Consider the following 12,964-nt stretch of genomic DNA (forward strand, 5'->3'; position numbering starts at 1 on the left):
GTTTTGTGGAAGGAATGAAAAATACTTCTATATCTAAAGAAAGAGGGGAAAAATGGTCAGAATAAAGTGATTCAATCTCTATTCGGGACAGAAAAGCAGAAGATAATAAAAATAATAAATGTAAAAATATATGTATCCAGAAAGAGTTTCAGAAAGTCATCAGAAAAAAGGGTATCGGTAGAAGGTGTAATTCTGTAAATTCCACAACACCAACTCAGTATTAACAAGAAGAAAGCTACCTTGATTCATTGGTATCACCACTTGTGTACTGCAGTTTTTCCAACCATCATACTAGAATGCTGAAATTCATTCTCAGTTTTGAAATCACAAGTAGTGATCTCTGCACTGGCAGAGAGAGCTGCATTTTACTTCTGAACAGTTCAGCTACAAACGAGCTGCAAAATAAAGAAAGGGTTATTCATTATGTTTTGTGACTTCTGATCCTGACTTATCCGTAATGAATTATCCAGCCCTTATTTTTTTTTTGGTCTTCTATCAATATACCACAGTTCTGCTCAAGACCAAGCTGCAGCAGGTCCAGCCCCCTGATGTGGCATACTAAATGTCTGCTGCCCAATCAGTAGAACAAATGCTGAATTCTCGTTGTCTTTCCCAAAACATGGAGTGCAAACTCCAATCTCTCTCTGTGTTTAGCTATCACTTTTCACAAAGCTCATAAGAACTTGTTAACTCTGTGATGTGTAACTCTTTTGACACGTCATTGGAATTGGCCAATTGGACGTGGAAAAATGACAGCAAAAGTGATGTAAAAGATGCATATAGGAGACAAGGTGTAAAATCTACCTTGACTCCTTTTGCTTCAGGTTGTCTTCTGTTTCCAAGTATTCCAGATACTCTTTTATAGGGACAAAGTAATTTATATTAACAGCTGCTTTTATTGATAACAATTTTATGGCTCTCTTGTAAAAGAAGATGATGACATTATGTTACATGCATTTCAACTCTGGACTCCAATAATAAACTACAGGAGACAAACAAAGGTACTGCTGGGAGAATTTATAACAGTCAAAGAGCTGAACTCCTTTGAAAGAGAAACATATTCATAACACAGAAAATGCTGCAACATTGATCAGCCTGTCAGCTAAATTGCCATTTTTACTTTTCTGATTTTATATTGTTTTCCAGGCAATTACTTGACTTCAAGTCATAAGGAAGTTATGAGAAGAGAAAGACTGAGTTCTTTATACTAAGGTATATGGCATAGTTCCGTGGATTTTAAAGAAGCTGTGAGGAAAGTGTCTAAGGATGCAGCTTTATGATATCGGTGAAAGTTCTTTCTCCTCCCTCATGCTTTTGCATTTACCATTTCCACATAAAATGCCCTCATAAAGATTTAGATTAAACAGTGACATAGCTGCTATTCAAGGCATTCATTTTCTCTTCATATATTTTATCACTAACTTTAAAAAGAACACCACGCTTGCATGATTTTCCCATGTGTCAGGTCTTTAAAATACATGAAACCCACTCCATCCATCAGGCAGCCCTCTCAAATCTTCATCACCTTTAACACCTAATTTTCCCTGAGGAAAATATATTGTCTTTATGAAGGAAATCATTTTTTTAAGTCATCCAGAGAGCATTTGAAATATATATATATATATATATATATATATAAATTGTATAAATTGTGCAGTTGTGCCAGGACTCTAACATTTCCTCACCCTCCTGAATCACCCAGAACAATTGTACTGCATCACTTTAAGAGAAATTGTTTCTGCTGAATGTTTTTAAATGACTGCCCTGGACTGCAGTGCTTTCCAACCACCTTCTGATTATACTGGAGGAATAACACCTTCCAGGTTTGCTGTGCTGATCATTGCGGTCCTGGAGGACGTTTGGTGCTGTGCAAACAGAAAGAAGGGAAGTGGCTCTGCTTTTAACCCTGCAGTGATTCCAGCAATAGAATCATAGAATGGCCTGGGTTGAAAAGGACCACAATGATCATGTAGTTTCAACCCCCCTGCTACGTGCAGGGTCACCAACCACCAGACCAGGCTGCCCAGAACCTTGAATGCCTCCAGGGATGGGGCATCCACAACCTCCTTGGGCAATAGCATATATTGAAGCTAACAGGACTGAGCCTCCACACTCTGGCAAGCTTGATAGATAAGCATGAGAAATCTTCCCATCACATGTGCAAAACACAGTGGCATGGCACAGATGAAGTCAGATAACAAAGCATTGCTATGACAGCAATGATTAAAAACTTTTCGCTTCCTCCATGTACTTCTTGCTTTGCCTGCTAGCTCACTCGTACTGATACCAGGAAACTTCAATTTTGGATTTTTTTCCCCCCAGAGATCTAAGCACATATTGATTCTCTTAATGAATAGTTAAAAACTTAAATCCCACAAGAGCTGTCCTCAATGGGCCATGGCCCTTATTTTCTCCCCACCAAGAGGAGCCAAGCAAGTCCTAACCAGGGCCAAGTTCCTAGAGCCCAGGTGCTTCCCACAGCCAAAGGGAGAGGTGTGGGAATCTGTTTGCAATTTGACATGGGATTATAGCATGCAGGCAATCAAAAAAATTGCTCTTGCTGCCAGATTTTCACTCTTAAAGGGAGCCCACCCCGCTCTTAACAGTGCTTTTCCTCCAGCCCAACATAGATGGCGAGAGAACCTGAAGCCCCACAGCATACGCCTCAGAGAGCCAGACAGCATAAGAGATAACAGCTTGGCATAATACCAGAATTAAAGTGTATGACTGTAATACTTGTAACTCTTTCAGACTGTCCTTTCTGCCCTTGCTAGCGTTATTATGAGTAAAATGGGGTTTGGAGGGAAATCAGCAGCACTTCCATGAAAAGCTCCTCATGGACAGCAAGCTGTATTTTCCACAGGTGGCTATTTTGAATCTCCACCCAGAGTCCCACCAGCACACTCACACAATGGGTTTCCAGTGACACTGAGCCCAGAACTTCTTCCTCCTGGGTGGCCACAGATGCATTATTTGTTTTCTGAGTCATTAAAGGGAAATCCAAAGGCAGAGCTTCACTGGCAAATGAGTTTCAACAAATCTGAAGGCAGGGGATGGAGAAGCAGCAGAGAGCTGGCACGTCATTGCTTCCCAGCATCTGGTAAATTCTCCAGGAGGAAGGCCAGGCCAGTGGGAGGAGGCAGGGCTCTGGGAGGGAGCAGGACCTGCTGCACCAACACAGGCAGCCAGCGAGTCCAGGAACTGAAAAGCAGCCTGGTTCTGATTTTGGTTTTACTGCGTGAGGAACAGTAAGGCTGCTTTTTCCCAGAGCGTATCAGAAAGGCTGGAAAGTCCCGTGGCAGAGTTGCCCCTTTGCAAACAGCAGGGGACACCTCTGTTACCACCAGCTGTGCCCCCCACAGGCCCTGCTGGGTGACTTCCATGTCACAGTGATCCCTTCTGAACAGGCAGACAGCACACATTCAACAGCAGCTGCCTCACTAACAAAACTTCTTCATTTCCACACACTGACCACTCAAATGCTGTGTGAGCAGAGCCTGGAACTCAACCCTGCTCTGTGTAATCTCTTTTCAGCAGTTGATAAGGAAACTGCACATTCTTAGGCAAGGCAGATAATTAAGGGGAACCGGAAAGCTAATATTGAGTAATTATTTGTGAAAGCAATCATGGTACTGGGAAGAGCGCAGGCACACAGTGCAGGGAAACACACAGCATGATCCCAAGCAGGTTTTTTGTGCAGCACAGTACAGTGTGTTCCAACCTGCTTTCAGAGTATCTGGAGAGACTCATAAAATAATTTCTTCTAACTAGGCACAATACAGAACTAATTAATAAGCAAATACAGGAATCAAGCAAACTCACAAAGCAGACTGCTAACTCATCTCTGATCCTATTGGTGCCATATTTCAGCTCCTGTGAAGGAGTTAAAAATCTTCTGATCAAGTACTGAGGATAAGACAATTACATCTCTGCTGATCTCTTTTTTTTTTTTTTTTTTTTCCAGCTATAAATCAATCTTATGCAACTGAGATTATTTTCTTTTTTTAAGTCAAACACCATTATTCACAGTTTTATCAGGAACAACACTGTATTAGAAGTCCACCACCTAATTTTCATGTAACCGGTTTCTCTCCAACTTAATTTTTTCCTTCTTAGAGTGGACAAAAGTAATATAGCAAACTACTTCACAAATGCTGGGCTCGGTTAATAGCCACAGTGATGCATGTGAGTATGGTAAGAAAGGCTGTCGGCGCTGTGCAGAGCTCCACGATCTGTTAGTGTACAGCATGCAAGCAGCAATCACTCCTGTTTGAGCCCAGTGGTTACCACTAGAGGGAGATGTTGATTAAATAATACTGTTTGATATCAGCAAAAATATATATATATAGCAATAAAATATCTGTTTTTAATAAAAAGTAAATACAATTTTTTGATCTGACTTCTGTAAGATCAATAAAAGAAAAGAAAAAAGGATCTGGAGAGCGAAGGAGAAGAGCATACATGCAAAGACTGCTTTTGACACAGAAACGAAAAACAAAACATTGACTGTAATGAGAAAGAGTGCATGCTTTAAGAAATTAACACCAGGGGTGATAAGAGTATTTGCAATTGTGAAGAAAAAAAAAAAAGCTTGCTTACTGAAAAGCAGGGTCAACACTCAAAAAAGTGACCCACCTGTGGGTCTCACCTGTCAGGCCAGTCAGTGTTACCCAGCACTGGACACCAGGACAAAGCAAACTGGCTGAGCTGCTCACCAGACTAGAGATTCATCAACTGATGGGTTCAGTGGCAAAATGTATTGCAAGCTTTGGTTTCATTATTTATTGAGACAGGACTGACATCCTGGCAAACAAGCAATAACTTCACATTAGTTTCTTTCATGCTGTCTTGTGCCAAGAACCATCAAAATCTTTGCTCACATTGAACAGAGCGTGACAGTTTTATCTGGAGTCATATAGAAGAGACACAGAAATTGCCTGTCTGTCAGGACACAAAGGATGGTGTGGTTTTTGCCGTCAAGAATCACTAAATTTGCAGACTGCCATTCACAACCACAAAAAGTCACAGTGATGAAGTACTCTGATGAAAAGCCATTTGGATAAGCCACACTGTAAGAAAATACATGCAAGGCCTGTTAGAGCCTGCTGCTGGCAAATACAGAAATGATATATTTGGTAAATCACATTTCTAATGATTTCCACATAACTATTTTAAAGGCACTTAATGCAGCACAGAGACCCACATCAAGAGATGCCGAGGAATAAATATTAAGATTAGTATTTAAAGGATTTGGCTCCATGAGGCCTCCTGATATTAATTAGCCACGTTTCTGGGGACTTCAAAGAATAAAAGGTCCATATCTGCATTTTTATCTCAGGCAAGCTTCTGCTGAAAACACTATGGGTGCAGGTTGTACATCTCCTGGACCCTTTGAAGTGGGTTGCCTTCCAGCACAACCAGAGGAAGTGATCTTGTGGTGCTTATATATGTAATTAACTGCAATTAACTCAGTGAGACAAGCTATGAAAAGATCTTAGCACTATATCACAGTCCACCAAGATGCTGATTAATACCAATACTATTTAAATCTTCTTTTAACGGGGATTTATTTGCTAGTGTTTCATCTCCTTTAATAACAAAACAAAGACAATCTTAGTTTATGATTTACCCAGGTCTCCTGTGTTGTACAGCAGGATTTGAGGGATAGACTAATGTTCCTGAGTTTAATTTTTCAGCTACGCTTATCTCATTTCCTTCAGACTATCTGATTTCCTGAAGAAACTGAAACACTGCAATTTGGAAATATATCTTTTTCTTTCATTTGTTTGGTATGCATCCACAAAAATTAGCACTCATTACAGCCTTCAGCCAATTTGTTTGACCTCAACAGCTGAGTTGGTCTTTGGGGGTAGCTACTATCTTGAAATGCTGCCAATAGAAAATGTATTTGGTGTGCTTATTTCCAGGCTCATATCTTAACACCATAGCGTTTGGCAATTCAAAAGAGGGAAGATGCTGCCCTTCTTTCGGATTAAGCCTGGATGCTGTGGGCATTCAGAACCTTGGTGTTGGTGATGCGTGAAGTGCTGTCAGCTGGACCAGAGGAAGTCAAACAAAGGCACAATTATCAACCTGTTTCCTGGTCACCTGCTAAAACTGGGAGTTTCTGTTGATTTGGAATGGAGAAGACAATTCCAAATACCCACAAATTATGAGACTGCATCTAAATTGCATTTTACTTCTCCTTTGAAAAAGCTCAGTGTGATTTGTGTTAATTTCCTTGTTTTGGCTACCTGAGGCATTCTACAGTAAACACACTTCCAAAATGAAAAAGTAGTTGGAAGGTATGATACATTTCCTTCCCCAGATTTAACAATGACTTCTTGCCCTGGGAAAAAATACCTATTCTTCACAATTGTTTATTTCATCAGTAATTAGACGTAAAAAGTGAATGTTCTGTCAGGAAATGTATTTCTTACGCAGCTATAATAAAGTACAATCGCATCCACTTGGTTACTTAACAGATAGGATTCAGTTTTGTAAGCTTAGCTGAAGTGCTTTGCTGCGGTCAGCTTTCAGACTACAACTATGACAGCACTAAATCTGCTATAAAAATTTTGAAGCCAAGCACATTTCATAAAATGATAGAATGGCCTGTGTTGAAAAGGGCCTCCAAGATCATGTAGTTTCAACCCCCTGCTATGTGCAGGGTCGCCAACCACCAGACCAGGCTGCCCAGAGCCACATCCAGCCTGGCCTTGAATGCCTCCAGGGATGGGGCATCCACAGCCTCCTTGGGCAACCTGTTCCAGTGCGTCACCACCCTCTGTGCAGAAAAACTTCCTCCTAATCTCTAACCTAAACCTCCTCTGTCTCAGTTTAAAACCATTCCCCCTTGTCCTATCACAATCTATCCTCACAAACAGCCATTCCCCCTCCTGTTTATACGCTCCCTTCAAGTACTGGAAGGCCACAATGAGGTCTCCCTGCAGCATTCTCTTTTCCAAGCTAAACCAGCCCAGTTTCCTCAACCTTTCTTATTAGGAGAGGTGTTCCAGCCCTCTCACATTCCTGGAATGTGTGTCTCCATCTTGATATCCAAAACATTCTATCAACTAGAAGAGAGTAAATTTTTTTGAAAACAAGACAAAAAGCAGTTTAAGCTTAATAGTAGTAAATAGCAAATTAAGCTTAATAATCCCTTGTTCTGTAGTTGCAGAAATAAAGAAATATGTTTATCCCTTTAAAATAGAAAGGCCTATTAAAACAAAAGTGGAGATCAGCTTTAACTCCATGAAATACAAGGTCATTTCTTTCAAAAAAAAAATAAGTTAAAACATTCTCCTTTAATGTTATTAATACAGTCTGTTGTATTCTTTCCATGCATAAGCTATGAAGAAAAGCACTGTTACTCCTCTTTGTTCCTCATTACAACGTAATTGTATAAAAAAATGAACACCTGAATGAACATTGAAAGAAAATAGCTGATCTCTTTGTAGGTGCTCTAATTTAATGTGCTATGAATTTTGCTCGAAATATGCTCTACTTCTACACTGAAAATGCATAAGTGCTAAGAATGTAAATATCCCTTCACTACATAAATTCATGTCCTAGAAATATACTCAGTAATTCTTTTGGAAATTGGATCAAAGAATGATCCACAATAAGAAAACATCAAGTGACATCTTCCATAGCTGGATTGTTAATGTTGTTAAACTCTGCTTATGTGTTAGAAAAATGACAGAATTTCAACTAACTTGTACTTTTAGAACATTCCAGATATAAAAGACAGAAGTAACACATTCCTGTGAAAGGGCCATTTAGAGTTTACTGTGAAAATCTGTCCTAAGAATTCAAATTTCTGCTTTTCTGCAGACAATTCCTAGATGACTAATGTTGCCATTTATTTATATTTTCTTAATGATAATTTTCTCTTTGCAGTATTCCGAATTTAATTACACAAATATCAATCATAGTTTTACTTAGAAAGGCACAGAATTAAATAGATTTCTTTCTTATTCTCACCATAAGAGAATCCAGCTCAAATGCTACTGATGTCAGAAGAGTCTTGCTCTTAACTTCATTTTCAAAATACGAGACACAAAAGCACTCACAGCAAAACAAATCTCAATTTCTTAAATCAGTCCACCCAGATCTGCTACCCTATTGTTTCCTCAGGTCAGTAGGGAAGTATGGATCAGACCACTGTCAAGAATATAAGTTTCAATAAGTGACACAAACTCAGATTCCCCAATTCAGTGATTTTCCCTAAAATCCCTGATCAATTATCCATATTCTTTCTAGTTCTGTACTCCGTTGATGACAATCCACCTCTGTCTATCAACGGATTTGCATTGTTATTTTTGTGATGAGATCCTCACCACAAAGGGCTACCACTTGTATATATATACATAATGTTTACATATGGACATACCTCCTGAAGACTGATAAATGATTTCTACCAGCCCATCCCAAAGCATAGAGATAGAAGCAGATCCTTCTGAGGCATACTGAGACACGTTGGAGTGCTTCCAAGCCGAGGGGTGGAAACTGCTCCTGAGCACAGCTGTAACCTGTTCAGCATCACACCCACAATTGCTGGGTTTTGTAGCAGCCAGTTTGCATTATCGTCTTCCTCATCAGCCTAGCCATAGACATTAAAAAAAAAGGCAGAGTTAATGGATCTATGTGTACTGACATGCGCAAATACTTATCAAAACAAGGACAATCCTATTAATATGCTATTAGGATGTTGCAACAACAATAACAATATGCATTTGGAGCATAGTGCTATAAATACCAATGTTTGTATAAATAACATCAGTGTAGCCATATAAATCACTTCTTTAAATGAGGATCAAAGGACTGAGTCTCAAATTCCATCTTTCAAAATTTTGCTTTCCATGTTGCATTAGGATTCACTTACTTTTGTATGTCTATATATTTAATACAAGAAGATGTTTATTGCATCACTTCACAGCTACTAAAAACATTAAACAGTGTACATTTACATTAAAAGAAATTCTGCTCATTTAGTACTTGATATCTTTGGGGAAAAAGAAAAAAGAAAAAAATAGCCTAGTATTCTTGTGATGAGTGATGTTCTCCTTATCTTGGGACACTAGAACATAGGAATGTGAGACTGACAACAGAAAGAACTCCCAAATAGACCATTTGTACATTTTGGTGTCCCAGACACCCTACAAAATCTGTTAATGTTCCCTGTTAATAATGTTAGTAATGTTCCATCTGTTAATGTCCCTGCTTTATTGTATCTGACTGTGTAACTAACTATAGAACAGGTAACTGCCACTGGTACCTGACTGTATCTCCTCACTCAACACTATAATCATTTTCAAAGAATACCTGTGATAGTAATTACTATCAGCTTTCGTCAAGACTTAAAATGCTGAAAATTCCCTTCTAATACATACTACTTCTTTCTGGTAGACCAGGTATGTCACGTGACATCCAAGCTTGTGCTTGGTGTGGCAGCTGCCCACTGCTCCTGTAAGAAGCAACGGTGTTTGGTTCTGTCATTCATTAGAAGATCCCCATCCTCTCATCTAGAATGGAGATCTCCTTACCTTAACCAAATCTAATATTAATGAACTTCCATTTTATACCATACGCATCAAAGCATGAAAGAAAACACAATTATTACACTTAAAAAAATAATCATAATAACTTCACTGATACTCCTGATTTATAAGCTTAAACGGAGTGCTTGATTCATATTGCAAACTCAGCAGTTGTAAAGCTTACAATATAATTTTCAGTAATTTCTTGACTTACATCACTGCAATGTGGAATAACTTTTTTTCTCTCTACCATGTTTGTTCATAGTGTGAGGATTGTTGTTTTATCTCCTGTACCTCCTAAAGTTATCAGTAAAGAGTTTAGCTTCAGCCTGCACATCTAAGCTCACTTTAGAGGTAATGAAGCTTTGATTACATGAATGAGTACTATACATTTCAATAGCTCACTTGTTATTCAGGGAGAACTCCTAGTGAACATTTTGCAAAATTCTGAACAAGTACTGAAGTAAAATTTGAATCAGGAGAATCGCAGCATGCCTTGGTCCAGTTGTCAGCTGGGATAAATAAAATCCAGCATGGGAGCTATTAAGTAGCCCTCAAACTAAGACTTCAGCTGAAACTTGTTCGGTAATAACCCTGCCAGTTGTGATACCCAGATAACAAATGCAAAATACATGAACACTTGAAAAATCCACGCTTGAATAACCAGCACCTAGTTTCAGTCTCTTTAAGCTTTGACTGTCATGTGGTCAGTTTTTGTTGGCTGATAAGAACCACACCTCTCGTCTTTGGCTTAAAGAAAACACATTCATGTTTCTCATTCTTGCTTCCACATCCAATTTTCAGAACAAAATCAGTGCAAATACTTACAGCCAAACCCAACAACTGCCCCTTGCAGCTGTGTTTTGGCTGTATCTGTGTTCTACATTTTAAACTTGGAAGTCTAACAAGTCTTGAAGCACTAAGGTTTCCAAGTAAGTCCTCTGCACAATTGGGAATCAACCTCAAGGCCATTAACATCTGCAGAAACTGCAGGAACAAGTATGCAGTGAATATCACTTCCAATTTTCTTAGCAACCTGGTCCTCACACACCCTGTTTGCCATGGCTATGCAAGTCTGCACCCTAACTGCTGCCACTTCTACTTCTTTGCAACATCTACCCCTTCAACAGCTGTTCTTTCTTCACTACACATTGAATTCTTTCCCTTCAGCCCTAAGGGTGGCACAGTTGCCAAATTGGCAACAGTAAGAGGTCGTTCCCCTCAAACACTAGTCCAACTTGATAGTACTTTAATAAAAAAATGCTTCTAGTTAAAATACTGGTATTAGTCTTCTATTGAGGAATAAAGCTGGTATGAAGTTGCTAATGGATAAATGGCAAACTCAACATATCATTCGTAGTACCAAACATAAAAGGTACATACAATGAGGTAAAGCAAATCCTTATAAATCAAAATGTTTCAAATGGAGGAAGGAGAAAAACTTACCTATTTTCTGATGTCTATTTATAAATAAAAACTCACTTCGGTATTGCTCTTCTATTTGTGATACAAAAAGTAAACCCCTCTAGAGGCTGAACGTGGAATGCCTTCAGGTCTGCACCTTCCCAAGAGGTAGGTATGTTGCAGAGTATTGAAATTTAAGAGCAAAACAATCCAATGTTAAGTTCAGGTAAAACACAGTGCTACAAACACATATCTATGAAAAGGATCTCACCTCTCACTGGCACATATGAAGATGATTTTCTGTTACTGGTCCAGTGGAGGGCAGCAAAATATTTTCTAAAGATATTTCTCGTTTAATAGCCTCATCGTGGAGTTGTTGCAACAAATGACTTCATAAAGACTTTGGAAAAGTCCACTACTTCTTTGTTTGGCTTACAAGATCTTACGTATTTGTTTATTTTAGTTGAAAGTAAGTTTTTAAGCCATTGAAGACTATTTTTCACATCAGAGATTGTGCCTTAAACCAAACAATGCTTCCTGGATAAATAACTCTGTGGTGCTCCCATTCTTTCCAGTGCTAATGACATCCGCACTGGGATAAGGAGGGTGGTAGAGCTCTGCCTTGCAGCTCTCCTCTGGAAGCATGCATAAATTTGCCAGCGGTTCAGATCCAACTCCGTATCTCCAGCACAGCACTATTGGCACACCATCATCTTGCATCACTCACTTGCTATGAGCGCATGTTATCTCAGCTTTTAGTTTAATATAAAGGGGAGTCAGCAGTACTAATGGAGTTTGGAGTCTGTGTCCTAAGCTGGAAGCCAAATTTAAGAAGGAAAATATTTTAATGTGGTAGTTAATGGATTTCATACAACTCTCTTCAGTAGAATCTGAGTTTCAAATATATTAATTTTACAGTTATGTTTCATGGAAAGATACTGATAATAGCCTTCCACATAGGAAAAGACTGACTGCAGGAAGACTGCAGATAATGAAATACAGAAAGTCAAAAAGTCTTCAGTCTAGATCACAGGAGCTGTAAAAGGTCTTTAACTCAGGAGTGCACAAGTAGCTTACAGTCCATAAAAAGCTCACACTCTTTAACAGAAGTTTGAGGCACTCTCCTGGAAATGAGATTTCCTACTGATTTTACAATGTCAATAAGGCAGAAGGCAGAACAGAGAGGCCCTGTGTAATGATTTGGATCACAGATGGAGCGAATGAGGCTGGTACCTGCTGGTTCTCTGTGTGGAGCTGGCGGTACCTGTGCCACTGCACATCCACTGGCTGGAGCAGAGAGCAGATGCCCAAGTCCCAGGTGTGAAAGCTGCTGTGATGCTGGTGCTGTGTTTTGGGAGCCAGCTCTGGAGCTCGTGCTGCAGTGCAGAGGGGCACAAAGGAACATGCACAGGGAATGCTGAAAACATTACACTGAGAAATTTGAGTCCTGGCAAAATCCCATGTTTCAAATTATAGCAGAAGCAAAAAGCTATCGGGTAGCTGGGCACAGGTACGTAGATTGCTCCAAAAGTAATCCCTCCTGTTAATTTTCACACAACAAAGAGCACAATTACAGCACTTGATAGAGAAATTCTAAGCTATTGAACACTATTTTTCAACATTGTCACCACTGTTAACTACACATTTTTGCCAGTGATGAACAAATCCTGCATGTTCTGCTCATTAAAATCTGCACCAGTGAAGGTGACCACCATCACTGTAACCACTGCTGAAACACACCACCTACCTTCTCACTGTGCTCTCTCATGTTGTTTGGTCTCCATCGACATTCAGCAAAAGCTGATGAATGTCAACAGGCACAATCTTTTCTGCGTGGAGGCATTCAGTTACACACTAGTGCTTCATACGCTCTTCCATGTCAGTTGCCATTTTGTCAGAGTGCCCCTCTGCTGCCACACAGCAACAAAATGGAACAGAATATTGGTGGAATTCTATTCTTCTATTCCTATATCACCAACATCTGCCTCTGATGTTGTTGGCCAACATAGGACAGGGTA

This window comes from Centrocercus urophasianus, unplaced genomic scaffold, assembly GCF_019232065.1.
Source record: "Centrocercus urophasianus isolate 14NV4802_14NV808 unplaced genomic scaffold, USGS_Curo_1.0 seq_10, whole genome shotgun sequence".
In the NCBI taxonomy this organism is placed as follows: Eukaryota; Metazoa; Chordata; class Aves; order Galliformes; family Phasianidae; genus Centrocercus; species Centrocercus urophasianus.